Source organism: Hemicordylus capensis, chromosome 1, assembly GCF_027244095.1.
Source record: "Hemicordylus capensis ecotype Gifberg chromosome 1, rHemCap1.1.pri, whole genome shotgun sequence".
NCBI lineage: Eukaryota > Metazoa > Chordata > Lepidosauria > Squamata > Cordylidae > Hemicordylus > Hemicordylus capensis.
The window spans coordinates 75,240,164-75,261,427 of record NC_069657.1 but is presented as its reverse complement, the minus strand read 5'-3'; the positions used below and the strand labels follow the sequence as shown (position 1 = coordinate 75,261,427).

The following is a 21,264-nucleotide window of genomic DNA, read 5'->3' as shown; positions in this document are numbered from 1 at the left end:
ATTGTGGGATATCATTCATATCAAGGCTCTATTCACTTTTAGACACTGCATTCCAACAGTCTTTTTCAGAGACCCTTTAATGTAAACAGGTTTTTAAAAAGTTGTTAAGTATTGTTGCTGATGTTATGCTGGCTCTATTTATTTTTGTTTGTTGGTAGATGGCATCTTGTTCATTTTGTTGTTATTATAATTTGGTTTTGAATTATTGAAAACCACTTTGTGGATTTATATGGATCAGAACATGGGATACATCTGTTTTACTTAAATAAGTTAACCCTTGATTTATAAAAGTGTGGAGGGAGCTGAGGTCATGGGTGGTGAACATGTCCAAGGATTCTGTGAGTGTGTGTGTTGCAGACTGATGGTGTGCATATCTGGTTCCTTGTGTTTTTAAGCTGAGGGTGTGGCTTGCATGCGGACCTCAGTGCATCAGCTAGTAGAGTATTTATTTATTCAATTTTTATACCTCCCATCCAGAGGCTCTGGACAGTGCACAACATTGGACCTTTTTTCTTGTAGACAATCCTGTCACTTTTACAGCTGCTGCATGACAAGCATTACATTTGACAGCTATCCTTGTCTGGCATGCAGATGCACTGATGAGGAAAGCCTCATCTGTTCAATTTCTACCTGGCATAAACTGTTAAGGAGCTCTGCCAGGAAAAAAAAGGGATGGTTGGCAGTGCTACAGGTGTTAAATTGAAACTGAAGGACTAATCACACACGCTTAGCTATCACATCTACTCTTCTTACATCTGGCCAGAGATAAAACATACTCTGAGGGTATGTTACGTATGCAAATATATGTAACCCAACCCCAACACTTCCTAACTCACCACACTGTGAAGACAGTATCCCAAGGAGAAGACCACTTTGCATGGGATAATTTGAAATGGGGATGAGGTAAGAAGGGAAAGGGTTAAGCACACACATGCACACTGTTTCTCCACTCAAAATTACCATCTCCCAAATCATTTTTTTTCCTGGAAAAAGAGAGCCATGAAGGTTCAACTACATGTATCTTCATATGAGCAGTTGTTCTTAAGATCTCTGTGCAACTTCATATATAGGTTTTGCACAAAGCCAGCTTCAGAAAATACACTAGAGCTCCAGCCAGAGTTGGAGTTCTCATCCTCTTCCCCTTGAGCAGAGATATTTCACTATCTATGCACACCTTGAGGAGTAGAGCCAGCACTTTCCTGTTTAGGTCTCTTCTGCTCACTTTGATAGCAGCTTGGGGTACATGGAAGATGCCATGCCGAGGCAGCTCTGCATTTGTAGGATATCACAGAGTGAAATTGTGATCCAGTTCAGGCAAAGACAGGAAACAATCCTGGTTTTGTCTGACATTCCCTAGCATCACGTGTGCACAGAAGAAAGTTTCAGCTGTGATATCCAAACTGGGTGATCCAGTGAGCCAGTGTCTAAATAACCCAGGATCACTGCGGGGATCCACGAAGTCCTGTCATTCTTCCAGGAAGGCACAGAGATGGGACTCCATCCCAACACACTTTGCAGACAAGTTTCAGCACTTGCATCGGTCCTGGAACTGACGTCCCATGGTTCTTCCATGCTACACTCTTACCTCAGACGCTTCCTAAAGGGGGCCAGTAACCTCGTTGAGATCCCAGGACAGGAACCTGTGTATCGGTGGAGGGGCGAGGTTACTGGCCCCCTTTAGGAAGCGTCTGAGGTAAGAGTGTAGCATGGAAGAACCATGGGACGTCAGTTCCAGGACCGATGCAAGTGCAAGTGTTGGGATGGAGTCCCATCTCTATGCCTTCCTGGAAGAATGACAGGACTTCGTGGATCCCCGCAGTGATGGGACAGAAGTGCTTCCTGTGCGCCCATCTGGAAGAGGCCAACCAGGTGGCTTGATAGATTCTGTTAGTGGAAGGTCTCCTTGACGCCAGTATCGTATCCTGTACCGCAACTGTGTATCCAGCCTGTTTCAGGGAGGCACGTTCAACCTCCAGGCGCATAGTTGGAGCCAGTCTGGGTCCGGATGCAGTACAGGGCCCTGGAACAGCAGATCCTGGCGATGTGGAAGGGGCCATGGTTCCCTGGAGAATAGGGAAACTAGGTCTGTGAACCACAGTCTTCTGGGCCAGCGTGGGGCGATGAGGATTATGTTTGCTTTTTCTCTAATCATCAAGTTAACCCCTGCTAACTTGGCAAAGAGGCACCTTTTAATGTGGTGATTCTCTTTACTTAGAAGGGGGAGAGTAACTGGCCCTATCCACCCCCAGTACAGTACCTCCAGTGACTGTTGCTAGTGTCTATCTTATGTTTCTTTTTAGATTGTGAGCCCTTTGGGGACAGGGATCCATCTTATTTATTTATTATTTCTCTGTGTAAAACATCCTGAGCCATTTTTGGAAGGGCGGTATAGAAATTGAATAAATAAAATAAAATAAAATAATAAATCTGCAGAACTTTGGCTATGATGGCTGTCAGTGGAAAGGCGTATAGGAGGCCAGGGGGCCAGGCTGCCATGAGTGCATTAATAGAATCAGCTAGCAGTGAGTAGAACCCGGTGTAGAATCTGGTGAGTTGGTGATTGGATTGGGAGGCGAAGAGGTCCACGACTGGAAGCCCGAACACTGCTGTGATCTGCTGGAAGATTTCTGTGTGCAGGGACCATTCTGCCGGGTCTATGGTCGGACGACTGAGCCAGTCTGCCGTCAGGTTGGTTGTCATGCTGAGATACTTGGCTGTGATTGAGGCTAGATGTTTCTCTGCCCAAGTGAACAGGAGTGTGGATTCTTCCATCATAGGGCAGGATCTGGTGCCACCTTGATTCACGACATGTGCTTTTGCAGCTACATTGTCCGTGCAGACTAGCACATGTTAATCCCGTATCAAGTGAAGGAAGTGTCTGAGGGCGAGATGAATGGATCTTAGTTTGAGCAGGTTGATGCTCAATGAGGTCTCTCTGCATGACCAAGTTCTCTGGGCCGGTTGTTGGAGACAATGTGCTCCCCATCCCGTCAGGCTTGCGTCTGTGGTGATGATGATCCTGTGTGGTGGGGTGAGGGGTAGACCCCGTAGGATAGCCGGTGACACCGTAGAAAGTGAAGGACCTACACGGTGAGTACGATTGTCCTGTGAGTTCTGATCTTGATGAGTTCCTGGAAGGGGAAAAGCAGCCATGGAGGGGGTTGGAGTGCCAACGTGCCCAGGGGATACACTCCATGCAGGATATCATGGAGCCTAGTAGCTGTGCCAGAAAGATGATGTCCGCCCTTGGCCTGGTCAGGAGGGGGAGGATTAATGTTGCTATCTTGTTCCTGCGGTCTGTTGTTAAGGAGATCATGCCCTGAACGGTGTTGAAGAGGGTTCCCAGGTGTTGTAGGGATTGAGAGGGCACAAGCTGGCTTTTTTGCCTGTTGACTACGAAGGTGTGTGATCCCAGAAGATTCAGGTTTTGTTCTATATCCTGGTGATCTTGGAGGAGGGACGAAGAGCGGATGAGCAGATAATCTGGATATGGGCATAAGTGTAGCACTTCCACACGGGCTATTAAGGCTACCATGATTTTGGTGAAGACCCTTGGAGCGGAAGACAGGCTGAATGGCATTGCCTTGTACTGAAAGTGCCGGTCATGGATGTGGAAATGAAAGTATCCACATACTTTCGGGTGGGATGTGCAGTGGGACAGGTGAATGGGGATGTGCAGATATGCCTCCGAAAGGTATTTGGATGCAAGGAATTCCCTGTTGCGTATCGCTTCCTTGATGGTGCAGAGGGATTCCATCCCAAAGATTCTTTTCCATATGTAACCATTTAGACGCTTGAGATCTAGAACTGCCCTCCATGAGCTGTCCTTCTTCAATACCAGGAATAGTATGGAATAAATTCCCTGAGCATGCTCCATTGGAGGGACCGGTTCGATGGTGTAGATCAGAGTCAGATGTTGTATTGCCTGAGACATCCGCCGTGGTTTCGTCAGATTCCTGGATGTGAGGGTGCATGTGTAGGAATCGCGAGGATGTGAGGTGAATTCCTAACAGAGGCCTTGGGAGACAGTATCTAGCACCCAAGCGTCTGATGTAGAATGGCTCCATTATGTTGAGAAGAGATGGAGCCGGCCTCCAACAGGTAAGGAGTCATTGTTTTCTTCCTTGCTGGAATCCCAATCTGAAAGGTTGTCTAGGGGCTTGGGTCCTGCGGTTTCCTCTGAATCACCTCTGTTGGCCCTGTTGTCGCCAGGAGGGCCTGAAATTATTGCTGAACTGAACTGAAAATAAGGAGAGCCAGTGGACCGAATCAGAGTAACTTTAAAAATGTTTAGAGTTTGAGTAAAAGTACTAAATAGACTCCCTTGCTCAATGGAATAGGAGGGAGGGTTGGGGACAATGGAAGAGAGGAGTAAGAAAAAAAACAAGCCTGGTATGCTGAGATCAGAGCTCTCTCGGAAACAATGTTGCCTGAGGCGAGACAGGGACAGAACTGGGGTTTTGGGCACGGCCTACCTAACTACCGGATATGGACTACAGCTTTAAAATCTACTTCCTGAGGCATGATTTGGAGTACAACTCAGTATTCACTCAAACAACTGTGGAAAAAAGCGATATATACTTGGTTAAGTGGGATTTACTCCCACGCAAGCATGTATAGGATTGTGCTGTTATCAACAGTGCTTATGAGGCTGCTGCTCATTTCATTATCTTTATATTCACTAAGCATAGAATTGCCATGCCCCCCAGAATTCCATGTTTCACCCAGATTTCAAGCATCTCACCTGGATTGCTTAGTCCACCCAGATTCCAGCTTTTATTTATTTATTTATTTATTTTAAAGGCTAAGCTTGTAGAAGTGGAGTTATGGATCAAAATGTATAGTCACTATTCTGTTCAACCACTGGACTTGGATTAAGAGAGGAAGAGCACAGGATGCTAGCTGGGAGGGCTTCACTTTCACAAGTACAGTAATCCTCTGAGGAATGTTGCCTTGTTTGTTATGAGCAGGGGATCTCTTTTGGGAAACTGAGAGGATAGCTTGCTTTTGATGTGAATCACTACCTGCCTCCTACCAGGTAGGTAGTATTGTATTGTTTAAGGACTTCCTTGGCTTTACATTCAATGCATGCCTACTTAGAAGTAAGCACTGTTGGTTTCAAGCAGATCTTCTCTCAAGTAAGTGTGTACAGAATTGCAACCTGAATTAAAAAGATGTGCTTTTTTGTTGCTGTTCTATTACTGCTGTCAATATGTCAATTAAAATGGTCAGGCAAAGATCTCTTCCCCAACTATTGTTGGTAGATATCCAGAGCAAATACAAATCAGCTGGAAAGTGCAGCTGCTAATTTGCATATGCAAAATTATATTCAGAACACTTTGCATAATATGCAAATTAGGCACCCCGATTTGGAAAGCCAGAATACGGCAACCCTAACTAAGCATAAAAAATTAGATGCAACTCGCACAACAATTTCTGAGTTTGTACTTTCATGCAATCAAGTAGTTTTATGAAAACAGCCCAATGTAAGTAACATTACAGGTTATCATGTCTAACATGATATTCAGAATATGGCAGCTTGTGATTAGAGATGTGCACGGAACCAGCGGGGGCCAGTTCAAAGGTGGGGGAGACAACTTTAAGGGTCAGGGAAGGTGCATTTACGTGCCCCCTGCCACATTTCTCCCACTGGCACTCACTTAAGATCCAGACCAGTGGGGCGGCAACGTACCTCCCTGCTGCCCTGTTCACTCCTCTGACCAGAAGTAGTGTGTACACATGTGAATGTTGCGCACACCCAACGTGCGCACAAGTGAGTGTGATATGAGTGCACACACCCAATGTGCCTATGCGCACACGCTACTTTTGGACAGTTCCAGTCTGAGGAGCGGATGGCGGGGCAGGAAGGTACGCTGCTGCCCCACTGGACCAGTTTTTGAGAAATGCGCGGCAGGGTTAAGTGCACCCTCCCCTAGTGATGTGCACGGTCCGGAGAAGTCCGGACCGGCACCGAAGGGGGGCCTTGTTTTTAGGGCGGGGAGGGCTTGCTTAGCCCTCCCGCCTCCTTGCCCCCGCCAGCGCCCGTATTTCCTAGTATAGGGGCGCTGGAAACCAGCCGCCCCCCCCCCGCCGCCGCGGCGGCGAAAGAACTCCCCATGCCAGCCCTCCCTCCCTCCCAGCTAGCTGGCCGCCCGCCCGCCCTCCCACCCGCTCGCTCACCGTTCACCGGATAGAAAACGAGAGGAGCTCCGGCACAGAGCTCCTCTCGTTTAGAAGGGCTCCCGCAGAATGGTGTTTTGCGCGCGCGCGCGCGCATGCGCGCGCCGCAAAGCACGCCATTCGCCGGAGGCCCGGTCTACCCGCCGGGAAAGGGCCGGGTAGACCGGGCCTCCGATCGCTGGGTAGACCGGGCCTCCAGCGATCGGAGGCCCGGTCTACCCAGCGATCGGAGGCCCGGTCTACCCGGCCCTTTCCCGGCGGGTAGACCGGGCCTCCGTCGAACGGCGTGCTTTGTGGCGCGCGCATGCGCGCGCGCGCGCGCAAAACACCATTCTGCGGGAGGCCTTCTAAACGAGAGGAGCTCTGTGCCGGAGCTCCTCTCGTTTTCTATCCGGTGAACGGTGAGCGAGCGGGCGGGAGGGCAGGCGGGCGGCCAGCTAGCTGGGAGGGAGGGAGGGCTGGCATGGGGAGTTCTTTCGCCGCGGCAGCGGCGGGGGGGGGGGCGGCTGGTTTCCAGCGCCCCTATACTAGGAAATACGGGCGCTGGTGGGGGCAAGGAGGCGGGAGGGCTAAGCAAGCCCTCCCGCCCTTAAGGGCATACCCCCCACACGGACCCGAACCAGGCAGGGCCGGACCGGTCCGGCAGTTCGGCCATTCTTTGGAATGGCCGCCGGACCGGTTCGGGCACACCACTACCCTCCCCCACCCTTAAAGCTGTCCCCCCTGGCCTTCAAACTGCCCAGTATTCAAAGCTGTTCGGAGGCCTATAAAAGGGCCTCTGAACAGGTTCATGCACATCCCTACTTGTGATCTCACCACACAGAAATTATTTCACAAGTGTCATTTCATCACATCTAGACCATGAGCAGGAAATGTTCTACTCTATTCTGTGCTGGTCAGATCTCACTTGGAACACTGTATCGAATTCTGGGTCCTGCATTTTTGGAAGGATGTTGATGAACTGGAACAGGTTCAGAAGAGGGCAACCAAGATGATAAGGAGTCTGGAAACAGAGACCTGTGAGGAACTGTTGGAGGAGCTAGGTATGCTTAGTCTTGAGCAGAGAAGGCTGAGGGAAGATATGATAGTGGTCTTCAAATATCTGAAGGGCTGTAACACAGGAGGAGACATGTTCTCTGTTGCTCCTGATGGCAGGACTAGAACCAATGGGCTGAAATTGCAAGGAAGCAAATTTAGGCTAGACATTAGGAATAACAAGAAGAGCTGTTTGACAATAGAACAGGCTGCCTTATGCAGTGGTGGGATCTCCTTCTTTGGGGGTTTTCAAACAGCAGCTGGACAGTCCCGTCAGCAATACCGTAGCAGTTTCCTGCTCTGAGCGGAGGACTGGGCTAGAATGCCTCCAAGGAGCCTTCAACTCGTAACATTATAAGACATGAAAAATTAGGGTTCCTAATTATGGCTTTTCCATGGCCATGCAAGTTGACCTTTGAAGGGTCCTCCTTATGAAGTTATGTCAGTCTCCAGGACCATATTAAAAGCAGAATTCTGCAGTCCTTGGATTCTGCAGTCCATTACTGCAGAATCCTGCAGTCCAGGACTGGCTAATTAGTTCAAATTCATTCACTACTCCACCTCACTGCCATTGGGTCTTAGGAATGCCAGATCACGATGCTACGGTCACCGAAAAATCCCCCTCTGGATTCTTCACTGAAAGATCTGTATTAAAAAGACATTACATTTTTGCCTTTGGAATAGGTCAGTATGTCCTGCCAATTCATTCGCTCCTCAAAATAGACATGTTGACTAAACATGTCACTAGACTTTCACATCCCTTCTGCAAGCAACAGCACATGACTGGAAAGTGACTCTAATATATGGATTGATTGATTGATTGTTAGATTTCTATATTGCTTTTCATTAAAATAACCCCAAAGCGGTTTAAAGTATAATGAAACAATTCTCAACAGTACTCAGTTATCAACATAATTCTCAAAGGCAAAGCACTATCTAAAGAAACTGTGTCACTTGTACTGTCCACATTATATCTAGAGAAGAACTTCGTAATTCAGATTCAAACATTCTTTCTCCTTCCTTTTTAAAATACTGTGTGATGTTACTTGGTTAATATTACTATTAACGAACTGAAAATAGGGATCTAGAGAAGGGACAGAAAGCAGGTGATCTTGAGACAGGGTTAAAGCCAAGCAGATCTGTGCCTGAATTATAGGATACAGTATCTATCTGCAAGACCCATATGCATTGCTTGAAGTGAAGCTTCAACTTTTATAGTCAACTGCTGCCAGCACAGTTTTCTGACATGGTTACTAGGGTCTAAGTACATGTTGCATGCAGATACTTGTAAAGGGGGCATTAAAACCATTTTTTTTAAAAAAGGTACCTCAAAGGACGGGAATTTAGAATGGAGAAGTGGTTAAGGGGAAGCACAAGCTGAACTATTTCCCTGCTGCCATTTCTCTGCTCCTAGTCACACATTCACATGCATCATTTTTTCACATGGGGTTCTAGTCACACATTAGCAAGGGTAAAGGTGGCATCAATCCAAAAGGGGTAAAAAAAATCATGGGGGGTAGATAATTCGGTTGATTCCTCCAACCTGGACAACTATAGACCGGATGTGGGCTAACAAACTGAAATTGAATCCTGACAAGACAGAGGTAATGTTGGACAGTAGGAGAGCCAATCGGGATGAGGAGATTTTACTGGTTCTGGATGGAGTTGCACTCCCCTTGAAGGAGCAAGTACGCAGCTTGGGGGTATTACTGGACTTGGCTCTGCTTTTGGAAGCTCAGGTGGAGGCGGTAGCCAGATGTACCTTTGCACGGCTTCGGCTAGTGCGCCAGCTGCGTCCCTTTCTCGAGAAGGCAGATCTGGCCACAGTTACCCATGCCTCAGTCACGTCAAGGCTGGATTACTGTAACATGCTCTACATGGGGCTGCCCTTGAAGAATATCTGGAAACTGCAGCTAGTGCAAAATGCAGCAGCTAGGGTTTTATCTGGAGCTGCCTGGTGGGAGTACATCACACCCATTTTGAAAGAGCTGCACTGGCTACCAGTTTGTTTCTGGGTCCAATTCAAGGTGCTGGTTTTGACCTTTAAAGCCCTTAACGGTTTGTGCCCGGGATACCTGAGGGACCGCCTGCTCCCAAGGGTTGCTGCCCGCTTGACAAGGTCATCTGAGAGGGCTCTACTCCGGGTGCCGACAATGAAGGAGGCTCGGTTGTTGTGCACGCGGGACAGGGCCTTCTCTGTTGCTGCCCCCAGACTCTGGAATGCTCTCCCGGTGGCTATTCGCTCCTTGGTCTCCATCACAACTTTTAGAAAAAGTGTAAGATCTTGGCTTTTTGCCCAGGCATTTATTTGATTCTCTGCTGCTGCTCTTTATAGTCTGCATTGCTTTTTAAAAAAAATTTTAATCAGATTTGTTTAATATTTTTTTCACTTAATATTTTAATTGTGTCTTTTTTACCATCTTGTGTTTAAATTTTTTGCTGTAAACCGCCTTGGGACTGCTTTAATGAAAGGCGGTATATAAATTTAACAATAAATAATCTAGAACAGAAAAATGGCAGACAGGGAGTGGATTAAACACCCATTCTCACACAGATAACTTGCACTCCAAACTAACCTTCCTTGAAGCCATTTTTCATGTTAAAAATGGGGTTCTGACATACACTATCATGCAGTTAACCCCTTCATTGAAAGCCTTTGTCTGAAAAGCCCCAATAGGCTCTTGCACAGGAAAGCTTTACAGAATGTAGTTATGTACAAAGTTGCATTGAACATAGAGGTGGGGGCGGGATTATCATTACCATTAATCCAACTTAATACCATTAAGACAACTGAGAAAGACTGGGTAGCTATCGTGCTTGTTTGCAATATCTAAAATTGCAGAGCTTCCCAAAGAAGGAGCAGAATAAAAGGGTAATACAGACAACTGTGAAATCTCCCAGTCTGTATTAAGATATATATCAGGAATGAAGATGACGACCATGGAAGTTCCTTTTACTCAGTGTTGTTCAGTACAAGGGATTCTCAAATTTGGGTCCCTGGATGTTGTTGGACTACAACTCCTGTCATCCCAGCCACTATGGTCTTTGGCTGGGGATGATGGGAACTGTAGTCCAACAACTTCTGGGGACCCAAATTTGAGAACCCCAACTTAGGAAAAGACAACTAACAAAACAAAAAACAAAAACACAAAATCTTAGAGGCCTTCATCCATAGCAAATGCTTGAGCTTCAGTTGCATCCCCAGTCACATTCTCACAATGATGCACTCATAGGATTCTTCCTGCCCACTTTTCTCCACTGCAGGCCCCAAATCCATGAAACACTGCTCCTATGGATCAGGAACATTTGGGAGTCACATGGGCTGTGGCACAAGGGGCTGCAGTGGGAGAAGGAACACTCAGAGGCCCTTAATAGAACTCTGTTGCAGAAGGTGGCCCCAACCCTCAGGAGTGGCTTTTCAGAGGGCAGAGAAAATCCCTTGTGTGAGGACTACAGTGGATGCAAGTCATATGCCGGAGAAATGCGCAGACAGCACTGGTTCAGGGTTTTAAGATACAACCACCATCTACTTAGCTACTGTCACATGCTCTGCTGATTGTGGACTTGTTTTTGAAAGTAATTCTGAAACCAGCTAGTTCTAACTACAACAGCTCAACGGACAGCTAAGGAGAAGGGCCACAGCTCAGTGACAGAGCACATGCTTTGCATGCAGAAGGTTTCAAGTTAAGTCACTGGCATCTCAAATTAAAATAACCAGGCAGCAAACAATAGGAAAAACCTCTGTCCAAGACCGGAGAGCAGCTGCCACTGAGGGTAGGCAATACTGGGCTAGATGGACCTTTGGGCTGACTCAGTAAAAGGCAGTTTCCTATGTTCAGCAGTTAGCTGTGCTCCTTGCAGGAAACCTTTACATTACTGCTGCCAGAGCTTCACTGGCTCCCAGGTGATTTTCAGACACAATTAGAAATGCTAGTCAACTTTCCAAACCTTAAATGGTTTGGGTTCATGGTATCAAAGGGAAATGTCTGTTTTCATATGAAGGTTCCCTGCATGCTTAGGTCACTGGGAGAGGAGCTGCTCCCAGTGCCTTGGCATGCAGAAACACAGGGCTGTTCCAGGGAGCAGGACTTTCTCTTGTGGTGGCACCCTCACTCTGGAATCCCTTGTCCAAAAGGTAGACCGTTCTTCTCAGGATCTTTGTGTGGCTGGCCACACATTTTTATGTTGGCTAGTAGGATTCATTGTGCTGATGTGTTCTATGGGTTGTTTTTAATGGTTTCTATTTGGCTGGATGATTCAAATTCTATCTGAAGTATTTGATGCAAACCATCTTGAAAGCTCAAGAAAACAGAATAAATAAATAAAAATACAGTGGGAGAATGGCTTAAAGAAAGAGAAAGAAAATTCAACTTTCTGGTTGTTTTTAAATGGCATGGTAACTGAATACTCCAATGAGATTATGTCACGTACAAGCAATTGCAATAACTACTGACAAGTGGACTTTGAAATCCATACTGCTTGACAAAAAGTTAAAAGGAACACATGTTCCTGTAATATTTAGACTACAGATTTTCATACTGGTTCAAACCAAAGTACCACTACACGCATGCCCATCCACTGCACAAGTGGAATTATTCAAGAATCAAAGCCTTGGCTGCTCCCAGATCCCCACCTTGGAATTTAGCCTCTGTTTCAGCTGAGTAAACTGCTGTGTGTACTGGAGCTTTTGCTCCAGTCGGCCTCAGTTTCAGGCAAGAGAGACAGTCAATGGAGAAATGCCAACAGACCACACCCAAATGCAATCAGTGTAACTCCTAGCCTCTGACTGAACTGACATACCTGCAGCCCTGCTCCTGATGTGCTTTTGCTAGGGTAGGGAAATCCACCCACACAGCACCAGACTCTCAATTACAAGTTATTAGCATTTTGGGAAGCCTAGGAAGTTCCCCTCTTAGGAAACCCTGTGCCTTTTGTTCTCTCTTGTTTTCCTTCTTGCAACATTTCTGTAGTGGACCCAAGCACCTAAAATCCAGTGCAATTCCAGACATGAGACTCCTGGCAGATACTCTGTCCAATACTGCCCTAGAAGCTGTCAGCCGAGTGCTCATTCTTGCTCCTCAAACCTGGTTATGGCACATATGGTAAGCAACCCTAGCTCTGGTGCCTACCCAGAATCCAGACACTTTGGACCCTTGGATTAAGGTGCCAGCCGGGCAGCCTTGAAGCTTCCTTACCCACACAGTGAAGGCCTCTCTATGGTGTGAAACCCCCACTCCTTCTCACCTGGGGTCCACTCATTTCAAAATAAAACTTAACTACTCCCACCACAGTCCAGCAGGAGATGCTCACACAGAAGCCTGCTGTGTAGTGCCCCTAGCTTAGAAGAGCACCAAAAATTTCCAAAGTAATCAGATGAATTAATGCACTGTAAATAAAGGATCCAGTGAACATTCAAGATAATGTTAGGCATTATCCCTTTTGCATAACAAGCATTCAGTTTCAACCTAAGGGTTCAAAACACTTATCAGAAATTAAATTGCATACTAGAGCATTGTTCCAATGTTATACAAGTATGTAGCACCGGTGTTGCATATCACAAGGAGTATCTCCTTCCTACAGAATTTGTCTCTTCATCCAAACTCTGTAAGCATGAAGGGGGGCAGAATTTCAGAGTGCATCAGCATGGCGTTAGGGCTTCCAAGCACTCTTGGAGACGCAATGTACAAGCACTTCATCCCTATTTTATCCAACATCTGAACAGGACTTATCTCTCTGCAATATATATTTTCCCATTATTACAAGCAGCCATTTAGCCACTCACACAGGGCAAATAAATACAGCTTCTGAACAAGTAACTTGCCAGACTCCATCAGGAAAGCTATCCACAAGCAAATGCAAGCAAGCAATCATGCGGGTTGGTAGATTCCCACAATAGTTTTCCAAAGCACTTATACAATTAAATGTCCATAACTGGAGAAGAGCTCCAACAAGGAAAGCAAACTGATGGAAAGCATTCTCAAAGATAAAATTGTTAAGCATAATGAAGCACAGGCCTGCTGAAAGAGAACCAGCACGGCTTCTGCAAAGGTAAATCTTGCCTCACCAATCTTTTAGAGTTGTTTGAGAGTGTCAAGAGGTGATAAAGGTGATCCCATTGACATAGTATATTTCCGATTTCAACAAGCTTTCAACAAAGTTCCTCATCAAAGATGCTTGAGAAAAACTTAGCAGTCATGGGATAAGGGGACAGGTTCATGTGTGGATTGTTAACTCATTGAAGGGCAGGAAACGGAGGTTAGGTATAAATTGACAGGTATCTAAGTGGAGGGAAGTAAGAAGTGAGGTCTCCCAGGGTTCTGTACTGGGGCCAGTGTTTCTTAATTTATTCACAGGAACATTAAACACATAAGAAACTGCCTTATACCAAGTCAGACCATTGGTCCATCTAGCCCAGTATTGTCTTCACAGACTGGAAGAGGCTTCTCAAAGGTTGCAGGCAGGAGTCTCTTCCAGCCCTATCTTGGAGATTCCAGGGAGGAAACTTGGAACCTTCTGCAAGATGTTCTTCCCAGAGCGGCCCCATCCCCTAAGGGAATGTCGTACAGTGCTCACATGTCTCCCACTCAAAAGCAAACCAGGGTAGACCCTGCTTAGCAAATGGGACAGTGCATGCTTGCTACTATAAACCAGCTCTCCTCTCAAATGATCTAGAAGTTGGGGTAAGCAGCAAGGTGGCCAAATTTGCAGATGAGCCCAAACTATTTAGGGTAGTGAAATTCAAAACAGATTGCAAGAAGCTCCAAAACAATCTCTCCAAACTGGGGGATTGGGCAAACAACTGCCTCACACTGAGTCTTTTAAAGCAGGGAGAGCCGCTCCCAGCCACATTGTGAAAGTGGCATTAGCTGAGAATTTGCTCAAAAATGGCGTGCACGGCCCCATTTGTGGGAGGCCTCCCTACGCGCCTGACATCAAGATCCCTCTACTGATCAGACACCGACAGATCAGACACCATCAGTGTACATGTGAAGGTCTCATGCATGTAGCTATCTGACTCTCTGAGCTTCTCCAGGTCAGCCACCTTGACCTCGAGGGAACCAACTAATTTCCTGAGAACCAGAACCTCCTTGCACTGAGCACACACCCACAACTTCTGCCCGCTGAGACGGGCAGCACTCTGTGCAATACACTGGGAAGCTGCCTCTCCCCTGCTGGCTTTCTATCTTCATGACTAGTTTTGTTGGCTGTTTAAAGTATTTGGAAATTGTTTATTTATAAGTCAGATCTTCGCTCAAGTTGTCACATATTCAACAATTGGGGTGAAATTGGATAAATAAATAACATAAATTCAAATTGAATTCAAGTTGGATTCACATCAATTCAAATGAATCCCTTTCTGTGCAAGCAGTTTCAAGTCGAATAGATTTGAATCAATCAGTCAAATTTTTTGCACATCCCTAATGTAATAGTGTGCTGAAAATTGACCTAAGCCCCCGCCAAGTCTGGTTCTGGTCGACTGGGACATGTTAGTTGTGCACTCTTGATCTAAAGAGAAAGACAAGGGAGATACCAGCAAACAACTACCAGAGAGTTGTACCAGCCTGAATATGGACAGTTGCTCAATCTCCGCTAATTATAAAGAGAACCACCACTTTGAAAAGTGCCTCTTTGCCTGGTTAGCAAGGAAACATAGAATAGATCTTGTCCTCTTTTCTGGGAAGTTCTGGTCCCTCGCTAGGTACTGAAAGGCTGGGAAACTGCCAACATTTGAAGTCTGGTATTACTGTCTTTACATCTTGTCATTTCTTCAAATAGTCCAGAAAGTATTTCCATTTTATCCTCACATAAACCCCATGCAGTAGGTTAGGCTGTGAAAATGTGACATCACCCAGTGTTTATTTCTTCCAGATACCTTTTCCAAATCAGCCCAAACCACACTAAAGATACACAATTGCTACAATTCCAGCTTTTTAAGGGTATAAAAGTTTTAATAATAATTAAATAAATAAATAAAACATCTTAGCCCGCCAGAAGCAGTATTTTCATATTTATTTTATTTATTTATTGTTAAATTTATATACTGCCTTTCATTAAAACAATCCCAAGGCGGTTTACAAGATTATAAAAATGACACAATTAAAATATAAACTAAAAATATAAAAACAAAACCGATTAAAAATTGAAAACACAAGCATAAAAACAATAAAGAATACAAAGAGCAGCAGCAGAGACAATAGTATAAAAGCCTGGGTAAAAAGCCAGGATATAACATGCTTTCTAAAAGCTGTGATGGAGACTTTATAAAATATCAATTCATATTATTTTCCTAAGTTCACAGGCAGGAAGGTTATTAGTATTAATCCGAGCTGCAATTTCAAATACACAGGCAGATTGACCAGAGTTCAACCACTTCAAAAGGTGCATTTAAGACGCATGTTCAGCATAGGCCCTAATATTAGCTTACTTTGACAACAGGCATTTTAAAAGATACTCAAGCACACTGGCTCTTTATTTATCAGCAAGTGTAAATAGGTCAGAACGTGCTGATGTTGACAGGTATTTGGGTCAGTGCCCTCATTGCAACTGCTTAGTGATCTCTTTGGCCAAAGCAATGTGTAAAGCAATTTGCAAACTCACTTGGAACAAGAGGACAAAAAGGTTCTGCTACGTAATAGAAGCTGGAGACTGACTGAGAAGAAGTTTGACACTTGCTCTCCAAAATGCATCTACTAGAAAGACCAAAAACCATTAGTCTGATTGTGTAAGAAATAACTTATTCAGTTCTAGGCCCCACAACATTATTCTAAAAGTAATGGTGATTCATGAGCATGTTGACAGTCTAACTACCTGTGGACACAATTAGTTATTCCAATTTTTCCGGGGACAGTTGAATTGCTTGCAACTCCTTTCAGTCTCTGATTGCTTTATAGGCAGTAGAGGTAAGCCTAAGGTAGAAATGTGCTTAAAAAGCAAGTCAACAACCCCAGTAAGATAATCGATTCAGTTTTTTAAAAATTCTCGAACACATGATAATGCATATGTTAGCAGCTTTGTTATGTGTTGTAACTATAAACCCACGGGCCAAATTATCCTTCATAGGCTCACCAGTTGGCCTATACTGACCTAATCCATGCCTTTCTAGTGATGTCACATCCGTATTGCTGGAATTAGGAGGAAGTGGAAAACAGACAGAAACCAGGCTAATCCAATCACAAGGCAGACTGAAAGCCCCACCTGTAGTAGTGGATTTGGGGTCATAATTCAGGAGTATCGAAACAGGATCATTTTTGTCCGAAATACGCTTTCCATTCGATCTAACCTCTGTGGCTCCAGCTTCCTCCTGCAGTAAAGTGCCTGCAACATCCTACCAGCCATACACATTGTGTGCAGAGTGGTTTTTTTCTTTTTTTAAGACAACAGCTCCAGGGTGGTGCCATCATCTGTACTTGTCTGTGCACGAACACCAGAGCTTAGCAGATTTCTCCACCTATGTTGTTTCTTGCAATCGAGAATTTGTCCCTTCAAGGACAGGCACTGTATTTGTCTGGAATGTTCAGCTTCAACTAACTATGAGTATGTTGGTGGCAACAAGGCAGGAAAGGGAAGAGGCTGGCCTTTACCCTTCCTCTTCTACCTTAGAAGGGATAGCCAACTGGCCACTGCTACAGAGAAGAGTGACCTGTGAATGACCCAAGCCTGTAAGTAAACGGGTGTGGTTGAAATTTCCTGTTAAAGAACAACAACCTTTGAAACAAGCTCTAAAATATATCCTAGAATGTATCTGAACACAGGTTATTATCCTATTTAACCACATGTACCTGCCTTTTAAGTGGAAGGATCTGAAGGCAAGAAGCTCTGATGGGGCAACCCAATCTTCAAACCACTATACTTGTGCAAGAACGTAATATCGAGAAAACTATTTATAGAACTTAAATCAATTGGAATTTGATCTTTAGTTCCTCTTGTTTATGCCTCCTAGTAAATGGACCTGCCTGTACTTTAACTTATCCTTATAAAGGCATATGAGATTTTCTAACAAAAGCTTCATGGACAGATATGAAGATCAGCAAAGTACACTTGATTCTAAACTCTAATATTTAAGCAAAACCTCCTGAATTAATGGGATATATAAATTAATTTTTTAAAATTGAGGTTTAAGATAAACATATATAGATCCAGTCAATGAGCTGTGCCAGATCACTACATCTTTTCTTTAAAAACATTTTCTAGTCTTGATGTATATGGATCCAAAGGAAATATTGAAAGTCTATAGGCAGCATGTAAGGCGTCAATGTCTCTGCAATGCAAAAACTGTGATTGTGTCCACCTGTTGGGTGGGGAGGGGGCACTCCTACAGCTAGAGTGCATTACTCAGCAAACACCATACTCCCAGTCTAGTTTAGAAAGCCTGGCAGAATTTGCAGGAGTCAGGAACAGGGAAGTGTGTCTCTAGGGCAGTAAACTACTCCCATTCCCAAGGAAGCAGGTCAGGGCTTAAGCCTACCTGGAAACAACTACACCCTCTGACCTCAAGGCCTGCCCCATACCATAACCCCAGACATGTGGGGGCTGGGAGCAATTATTCAGTGGTGATGCAAACAAACTCTGCATATGTTCAGGCAAATGGTAAGCATCTTTAGCCCACTGTTTACTGGGCTAACAGTTTTAGTTGTTTCTGAATATGCTCATATGGCCTATGGAAAGAATATGTTCAGCAGCATGAGTGTCATTTAAATAGCTAACAGCTCTATGGTTTGAGCTCTGAGTCCAAATTAATTTTGCACAATCTCATCCAGATTGCTTAGCCCACCCAGATTTGCCCACCCAGATTCGGATTTCAGCTTTCATTTTAAAAAAGTGTTTTTAAGCTAAGCTCTAGCCCTTGTAGAAGTGGAGTTATGGAGCAAGGCGTGCAGTCACTATTCTGCTCAAAAATTATTTCCAAGCCAATTTACATAATAATAATAATTATTATTACATAATATGCAAATTAGGCACCCAGATTTTGAAAGCCAAAAAATGGCAACCCTACCCCACACCTTGGGATAACAGTGTAAGTAAGGTGTGTCTCCTCATCCCCGTAATCTTCCCAGCTGCAGCCTGTTCTACCTAGACCACCTATGGAGCACAGAAAAACCCTCAAAGAGGGGATGCAGTTCCTTTCCTCAACAGCATACAAGATATAGACCAAGGTCAGCAATATAACTTGAACCAGACTTGCCTCTAATAAAGATACATGGTCAGAGAGCACATTATACAGATAAAAAGGTCTTGGTCTGGTAAGTGTATAGATGGGTGACCACTTTAGAACCCCATATTATACTTCCTTGAGTTCCATGATGGAATTTCCACGGTAGAACAAACTTCTTCCATCTTGCTCAATCTGCAGCCTTTTGCTATCCTTGTTAAGAACCTGGACTAATGGATACCATCTAAGCATATGGTACATGTGATAGTTGCTGTTTAACAGCCGATACATAAGGTCTCCAGTTTTTGAGCCAACCTCTGTAGCTGTCCCTAAAAGCAGTGTGATGTTCAGCAGTTAGCAAGTGATAATGTTAGCTCCATACAATTAAAAGCTTTATCTGCTGCTTCCTGTTAAAAAGTGCAGAGGAAAGCTGGGCTGCTGGGTTTTCTACTGGCAGCTGGCAACCCTTCTGCACCAGCTGGTGTGACTATGATTGGGTAACTGTATTAAGGTCCATCGAGACATCAAAAAGAACTGCCACACTACTCCAAGCCCACCTAAATGTGAGACAGTGGAATGGTGCAAGCAGGCTTTTCTGCATGGGGAGCTGCTCTCCAGACGAATGGCTTGCCATATGCAGAAGCAGCTGCCACATGGAGCAGTTGAAAGCAGTCATCACTCACCACCCGCAGGATTGGTGCATGTGTCTGTATCTGCCCATGAGATATCTTTCACACCACAGGACTGCTGCATGTGTCCATAGCATGTGCTTTACACACAGTATGTACATGCACACCCACACCGCCGTCATACAGCACATGTTCAAAAACAATCTTAGCAGTTTTTACAACAGCCCTGTAAGGTAGACCTGTTGTCTCCATACTGAAGTTGGGAGGGGGGGAGAAGAGGGGAAAAGGCTAGCCACTGGAGCCAAGAGAACAGTGACTTGTGTAATACTAAGTATTAAGTATGTGGCTAATTAAAACCAGCAGCTTCCCAGCTCCCACTTTGTCAATGTGTTACACCAAAAAAGTGGAGCTGCTACAAACCTTACATGTCTGTGATGCAGTTTGCAATGCAGCCAAAGAGATACACAACATAGGTCTGTAGGGTGTATGTGATAACAACATGAGTGACGCTTGGGATCATGACAACCCCGCCTGCCACAGTGGTACCAGGACCAGGGGCGTAACTACCATTAGGCAAGAGGAGACAGTTGTCTCAGGGCCCCAATACCTCGAGGGGGCCCCCAGAGGCATGAGGAACCAGAATGTTCCTCACCTGCCTGGCTAGTTCTGCCCCAGGGCCGGAGCCCGCTAACACCATCCCTCTTTCCTCTCTCGCTTCTCCCTGTCCAGCCCTCTGCCTCTTCACTTGCATTAATTTTTTCAATATTTTAATGTAATAATTAATTTACTGGAAATTGACCTCGGCCCTTGCACACCAAGTCAGGCTTGGTTCCGGCCCATCAGGACAGTTGAGTTGTGCATATCTTAACTATGCGAATAGGCATGCAGAAACTAAGATCATGGGATAACACACGTTATTGCATTACAATCCTGCCCCTCCGCATGACTACCACTTTCCAGCCTAGACCAAATCAAGCCCTGTCCTGAGCTTCTATACTACTCCTGAAAGTTATGCAGATTCCATCAGGAAAAAAAACATACTTTACAGCACAAGCCTATGCATGCTTATTTAGAAGTAAGCCCTATTGAGTTCAATGGGTCTTGCTCCCAATAAAAGGTAGGTAGGATTGCACAGCTTTGGTTTTTAATCCACAAAATCACCTGCAGAATTAAAAGTACACTTTTAAACCCTCCTGCAATTTTTAATTTCTTTTTTTAACAGGTTGTTTCTGTTCATTGTTTGAAGCCTAAGGCTTTTATTGGCATATATCACAGTTTCTTGCAGCATCCTTTCCCCTTCTCCATTCCTTTTTCGTAATTGCAAGTACAACTTGAAACGCACAACCCTAAATACACATCCTCCATATATATTTTTTTGTAAACTTCAATGCTATTTGGGACTATTCCAAGGAGGATCATACAGGTGAGGTCAAGAAGGAACCTGACAACTCCACATGGAGCAAAACCTGTATTTGGATTTGCAGCGCAAAACTGTATGTTGCCAACCCCCAGCCCAGTAGCCAGGAGGGTGCACATCCCCCTGCATACTCCATGTCTTCCTATGCAATCATAAAAAGTTAAGCACCAGCTATGCACAGATCTTGCGAGATATTCAAGATTTGTACACAATGCAAACCTGGATAGCTGCAACTTTTGCTCAGTTCCCAGACTGTACCTAGACACCAAATTCACAATAAAGCTGTTGTCTTTCGAATACAAGTTCACACAGGCAAAAGTTGTTTTTCAAGTGAGGCTTAAAAATCAGTTTGCACTGAAATTGGACTATAATGTGAACACAAAACACACACTGGCAACAATGTCTATTCGATTTCTGTTCTACATTTTGTCCTACATTAATATCATTCCTGTATGTTCAGATCACCCAAGATATCTTCCTGAGCTGTTTACTAGATAGCAGTCTTAGCCATATTAGCCTGGCAGTAAGTCTCATGGACAGGGTGACATTTTGGATGCAAACAGGCATGGTTGTAAACAGTCTAAGCAACTTGTTCCTAGTTGGTGCTGAGGGCTTTTTAAAATTATGTTATGTACCTTGAGCACATCTGAATTGTCTTCACTCCAATAAACTTGCATTTAAATTAAAATTGCATTTAAATCAAGCAATAATTAAGTGGGGGGAATCACACACACTAAGTCATGGGCGGAACTACCATTAGGCAAGGGGAGACAGTTGTCTGGGGGCCCCACTGCCCTGGGGGGCCCCCCAGAGACACCTCACATGACTTCCCATTGCCCCCTGCCCAGCCCCAA

The 21,264-nt window shown here is 44.9% G+C and overlaps 1 protein-coding gene across 4 annotated transcripts in view; it reads right to left on the bottom strand.

Moving 5' to 3' along the window:
• The window catches only part of MIDEAS (mitotic deacetylase associated SANT domain protein), a 117,495-nt gene that overhangs the window by 83,843 nt on the left and 12,388 nt on the right, over positions 1-21,264 (bottom strand). The window lies entirely within an intron of this gene.